Source organism: Mustela putorius, unplaced genomic scaffold (genome assembly GCF_011764305.1).
Source record: "Mustela putorius furo isolate JIRA1106 unplaced genomic scaffold, ASM1176430v1.1 tig00000224_pilon_pilon_pilon, whole genome shotgun sequence".
Classification (NCBI taxonomy): domain Eukaryota; kingdom Metazoa; phylum Chordata; class Mammalia; order Carnivora; family Mustelidae; genus Mustela; species Mustela putorius.
The window spans coordinates 24,702,985-24,709,016 of record NW_025421321.1 but is presented as its reverse complement, the minus strand read 5'-3'; the positions used below and the strand labels follow the sequence as shown (position 1 = coordinate 24,709,016).

Here is a 6,032-nt window from a genome sequence, read left to right as displayed (position 1 = left end):
CTGACTATGAGGCCAGGTCATTACTATTGCTCTTCCTCCCTGTGATGGTATCACTTTTGAGGGGTGCTGGTCCTGGCTGAGGCTTCCTGTAGGGTGTGGCAAGATGGGAGCCTCCTTGGAGGGACACCTGTGGGGTGTGCGTGTTGGGCAGGATGGGTCCACAGGGGAATGCCAGGATAGGGCAAGTGGTGCTACAAGGTGGATGGAGAATGTTAGAATTGGTGCCCACCAGTGTCTGTCTTCAGCTAGGCTGAAGGAGGGTAAGAAAAATGGTGCCCATCTGTGCTTCCATTCCCTCTGAAAGTTCCTACACATCCCTGCCCCTCTGGTGCATGCTCTATAATTAATCAGTCTTCACATATGGGCCAGGGGCTTCTAAACCCCCATCTCTGTGCTGGATCTTGGAGCAAGTGAGATGGGTGAGGACCTCCACCCCTGGGATAGCCCTCTGGGTTGTGGGTAATCATACTAGGGGTGTTGAGTCTCTGCCCCCCACCCCGTTCTTCTCAGTGTAGCTTTGTCTTTTTATCTTCAGCTATGGAAATGCTGTTCTCCAGGTTTCTTCTCAAAGCAAGTTGTTCTTTATCAGATTATAGCCTTGGTGTAGACATAGGAGAAGGTAGCTTAGGATCTTCTTCCTCTGCCATCTTCCTGACAGCATTTCTCTGAGTGGAGCCTCTCTGCCATCCTGACTCTTGTGAATCCACCACAAAAGCATGGTTCTAATGCAAAGATGACTCTATCTGGTGCCCCACTGTCCCAACACCATCATCTGTGGGCTCATGGCCGCATCCTTGTTGCGGCCGGGGAGGTCTACCTGATGTATGTACAAAGACCATCTCTGTCCCTGCTCTGACTTAACAGTGATATAGCTGCTGTCTACAAGGTGTTAGGGTGTTTCCTTTGGGGCTGCAGTGAGTCAGTTGCTGGCCGACCAGGGCCAAGTACACCAGCCATCTGCGGCTCAGCTTCCTGGTGGTGTGTGACCCTGACTTGAGTCTCATCAATTCCTCCCTCTAAGTGCAGGTGGAAAACATGTGCAGGGGAAGCCCTGCTAACCGAGTCCAGACTGTCTACTCCAGATATTCTTTTGGGTTGTACTGCATGATGTTCCTGGAGTTCTACATGCATGCACAGCTCTGCTGGAAATGGGCACGACATCTGCAGCCCATGGTGCAGTTCTTCCTGCTGGCCTTTGCACTCTATGTTGGCTACCCTCTTGGGTCTGACCACAAGCACCACTGGAGCGATGTCTTCATTGGCCTCCTGTAGGGGGCACTGGTGGCCAGCCTCACCGTTTCCTTTCAAGTCCTGGCCTCCAAAGGGCTGCCTAGAGGAGGAGCTGGAACCAAAGCCCAGGCTATTATTGATGCTGACCTGGATGAGGCTGACTGCAACTACCATGGGTACCAGTCTGTCCCTCCTGAGACTGGACCCGTCTGTGTGTCCAGCCAGGGCTCAGGCTGTGCATCATCATGTTCATGGCCCTGGCAGGGCCCTCCGCTGGGGGTAGGGGGGGTGCATGAGGGCTCTGGACAAGCTCCAGGTGCTCCATGCTGGCTGTGGGAGGGGCTTCCGCTAAACTCACCTCCTGTGCCCTGGACCAGTGGTCTGGGACTGCACAGAGCTACTGCAGTGTCTGGAAGGGGCATCTTGTCCTCTTAGCTCCCTCAGAACTCCCTTTTGTTGGATTGGATGGGGGGGAATTGAGAGATCTAAATAGATGCTATTTTTGTAAAGTGTAACCTATACGTCTTTGTTGACTTTTAGTAAAATGAGTGTTTGCTTGAAGATGATGTCAGCCTCTGTTCCCTGTGGCATTGTTCCTACAGTAGAGGGGGAGCTGCTTCCTTTGTGGGGGCCTTGGCTCAGTTTAGGGCTCAGAGTAGCTGGTTGCAATGTTGTCGTTTGGAGATATGGGGAGCGTGGTGACTCTTTTCCCTGGCCTCATTCTGTGTAACTCTTCATCTTGTTATTGATTCATATTTATCACATCCTTTAAAAAACTGGTAAATGTTAAACATAAACACACACACACACACACACACACACACACACACAAGTCCCAAAACAAACAAACAAAAAACCTGTACTAAATTGTTTTGGATTCAACGAAGGCTAGTTACACTTTTTTTTTTTTTAACTACATCAGTTATTATAGTGATAATAAGTACTATTTTCACAGAAGCTTAATAATATTATACCTCTCAATTGAGAAGCTACCATGATAAATCTCACTAATATTATTAATAATAGATTCTTTTGTGGTTTTGAATACATCCTAACATTGATTTTCAATAAAATATTTTTTTTCTGATTGAATAAAGAATACTTTTCATAAGAGATTCCAAGGAGTATAGAAATATATATGAAAAATAAATTATAATTTCATCTCTGAAAATAGTTCTTATTTAAAAAAAAAAGTTTATTTATTTATTTACTTAAGAGAGAATGTGAGTAAGGGGGAGGGGCAGAGGGAAAGACTTCTCAAGCAGACTCTTTCCTGAGATCATGACCTGCGCTGAAATTAAGAGTGGTGGCTTAATTAGCTGTGCTCCCCAGGTGCCCCCCAAATAGCCCCTATTAATAGCTTAGGCTATCTTTCCTCAGTTTTTTTTTTTTTTTAAGACTGTATTTGTTTATTTGAGAGACAGAGAGAGAGCACAGGAGCAGGGGGAAGGGACAAAGGGAGAAGCAGACTCTCCACAGAGCAGGGAGCCTAATACAGGACTCAATCCCAGGACCCTGATCACAACCTGAGCAGAAGGCATTTGGTTAACCAACTGGGCCATGAGGTACCCACTCAGATTTTTTTTTCTGTGTGTATACCAACATGTATACCAACATGTTTACTGAAATATGATCCTACTATATATACTGTTTCAAGTATGTTCAAAACTTGTTTCTGTTCTTTCAATACCTGAAGATACATTTAAGTATTAATACCTAAAGATCCACTTTATTTTGTGACTCATTCATTATACGAATCTAACATTATTTGTCTACACCCACTTCCTGGTTGACAAATATATGTTACATATTATTATTTTTTTTTTTTACAGTTAGTATCTTTAATGTCATCTTCATGGAAAACGCCACTTAAGAAATACTGAGAGTGCCATGAGACATGAAAATAGAAAAAAAAAAAAACTTAAAACAAGTGAGTAAATGTTTAAGCAATGATAGAGCTTGGTGCATCCTGGGAATTTCTGGCCAGAGCTCCATAGACAAATTGGCCCAGCTGATGCAATTATAATGTAATCATATGTCAATGATGCAAGTGTCTAAAATTGCAAATAATGTCTTTGTTTTAAGGAGTTCATGGCATAACCACTTTAGAGACTGTTCATATTACAGCTCTGAAGGGTTTCAGGTTTAGAGAGGTTCCTAGAGGCTTTGTTGGGATCTAATGAACCAGCAAGGAGACAATCCCCTGGGCTTCTGCTTCCCTTTCACTGTCTTTATTTTGACCAGTCAGTAGCCCCAGCCATAAAATCTTTACCATCTCAAACCTGAAAGAGGAGTTGTATTGCAAATGGCTAAATGTATCAAGATTTGATAGAGATGAGCTGCCAGACAGAACCAGTATTAAGATTTACATGATCTGCAATATGTCCTGAAGCTCCACCAGTTTGATTAAAAAGGGAGCTGGAGGCCTTTGGGGAATGACACTTCTAAGAGCTCCCTGTGCTCAACCAGGGAAGACCAGACAAAAGTGACGTGGTAATGCAAAGTAAGAACTTGACTCCATGGTTAGGCCACTCCCAGCTGGCCTTGTGCTAGTTTACCCCTTTCCAAAGAGTATAAAAAGCAGGAAGTATGCTGGTGCTTGGTGACTCCATGAATGCTATTAGCTTTGTTGAATTTGGACTCCTTTATAGGAAATGTTCTAATGTGTGTGAGTGTTGCATCATTTAGAGCTGCATGTTAGTGGGACGAATGCTGCATATGGGACTTTAGAATAACTTTTTAAAAAGAAATCATTGTGTCATTAGATATGAATAAAATATAAGGATGACATCCCAGATGACCCACAGTGTGAGCAGGCAACAGTAACAAGGCCACAAGAAATTAGTAATAAGAATATTAATAGTCAGTTTTACTTAACCCTCCACACCAGGCTCTATTCTAGGCATTTACATGAATTTCCTCATTTAAATCTCACCGGGATCTTACAAATTTAGGTAAGGTTATTATTCTCCTTTTATAATTGAAGAAGCTGAAGCATGGAGAGGTTGATAGACTGGCCCAGTGTCACATACCTAATAAGGGTAGAACTGATTCAGACCCAGGCAGTCTACCTCTGGAGTCTGCACTGCTAGCCACTGCTATGTCCGAGAAATTTAAAACTTCAAAGTCAAGATCAGATCAACTGAGGTGCAGTGAGCTCCCCCAGAACCCTGACAGGGTCTTGCAATACCATCTCCCATGGAAAGGAGCCATGCCGATTGAGGTCTGGGGCAGGAATTGAACAAGAGAAACTCGAAGCATCTTGTCACATAGATAGTTGAGGAAGCTATCAAAGTGTACTAGAGTTGTTTCAAACGAACCAAAGAGCCAATCCAACGAGGTTCCCACTGGCCAAAGATGGGACTATTTGCACATTAAGAGGATAATAAATGGCAATAAGTTGAAACATTAAATATGTTTAAGTCTATGAGTTCATAATGATGCTCAAAAAATTGGTCCCATCTAGAAGATGACTGGGAGGCCATTAATTATTGATTTGAAAACTGATATATAAATTCTATTATTTTTTCATAGCTTTTGATCTCACTTATATCCCTGGGTAACTGGATAATGCACGAGGTGAAGCTCCTCCTTAGAGAAATATTCCAGCTCCTAAATGACAAAGCAGCTGCATGTTAGTGGGACGAATGCTGCATTAGAGTAGCACCTTTCTGCAACTCCCTAAGAATTAATGTGTCTAGACCTTGAACATCACTGATTGTTTCTAACATAAGAAAGAGATAGTCAAACAATATTTACCTTTTCACAGAGGAAGGAAGAGCACACCAAGTCCCATGAAGAAGTCCTGCCAAAAAATCCGAATCTCATCAAGCTGCTCATTCCCACTCCCAATTTCAAAAAGTACAGAGAAGACAGAGGCACATGTTTCACTCTACCATGGGAATACAAACAGCAAAAAACCAGACTGGGAGAAACTACAGGACAAAGGACCTGATCTCTTCAATAAATAATTTACAAGAAAAAAAGAGGAAAAGAAAAACCTATAGATTAATGAAAGAGACTCAAAGGGCATATCAACCAATGGCAATGTGTGGGCATTATTTAGATCTTAATTTTTTTTCAGACTATAAAGAATTAATAACTTGATCAATGACTGAATATCTGATAATGTTAAAGAACTATTAATATTTTGAAGTATAATTATATATATGTATCTGTACATATATATGTTTATATATTAGATTTTTTTTTTTTAGGTCTTCTCTTTTACTGATGACATAGTATGCTCCCTCTGGGATTTACTTCTAGATAAGATGCAGTGAAGTTGGGGGTAGAGGTGAAGCAATAGGCTGTGAGTTGATAATTATTGAAGTAGGTAATGAATACATATAAGTTTATTAATGTTCTTCCTACCATTGTATATGTTTGAAAATTTTAAATAAAATGTTGTTTTTAAATGCAACAACTAATTTTGGGGCTACACAACGTACACACTATTTCTGGTCAAAGAATACCTGAGTGATTTAGTCCTAAATATTTTCCATATTAAAACAAAATGAACTTTACGCTCATGACTTGAATGTGTGCCTTTCCTGGGCTATGCAATGGAATAAAGAGATTAATTCGAGCAGCTGTTGTTAAATTAAAACGTGAGATCCTTGAGCTAGAAATAGGAAGATAAAAACCAGATGGTACTGTGTCACGAAATATCGTCAGCAACAATTTAAAATAGTTTGGTAGCTATTGTTTGAAGAGATTCATTTACCATTTAAATGTTAGAATTTTAAGTCCAAATTGTTGAATTACCTTTAAATCTTCACCACAATGTCACCAACATTTGT

At 41.4% G+C, this 6,032-nt stretch overlaps 1 long non-coding RNA gene and 1 pseudogene across 1 annotated transcript; both read left to right on the top strand.

Annotated features, from left to right (window-relative positions):
* The first annotated feature begins 733 nt into the window (after window positions 1-733).
* On the top strand, window positions 734-1,665 carry LOC106004026 (annotated as a pseudogene).
* Window positions 1,666-3,061: 1,396 nt separating this feature from the next.
* LOC106004027 lies at window positions 3,062-5,756 on the top strand. The gene is made up of 2 exons (XR_001176862.2): window positions 3,062-3,160; window positions 5,000-5,756. It is a non-coding gene; the product is annotated as an uncharacterized LOC106004027 (long non-coding RNA).
* Window positions 5,757-6,032: the final 276 nt, after the last annotated feature.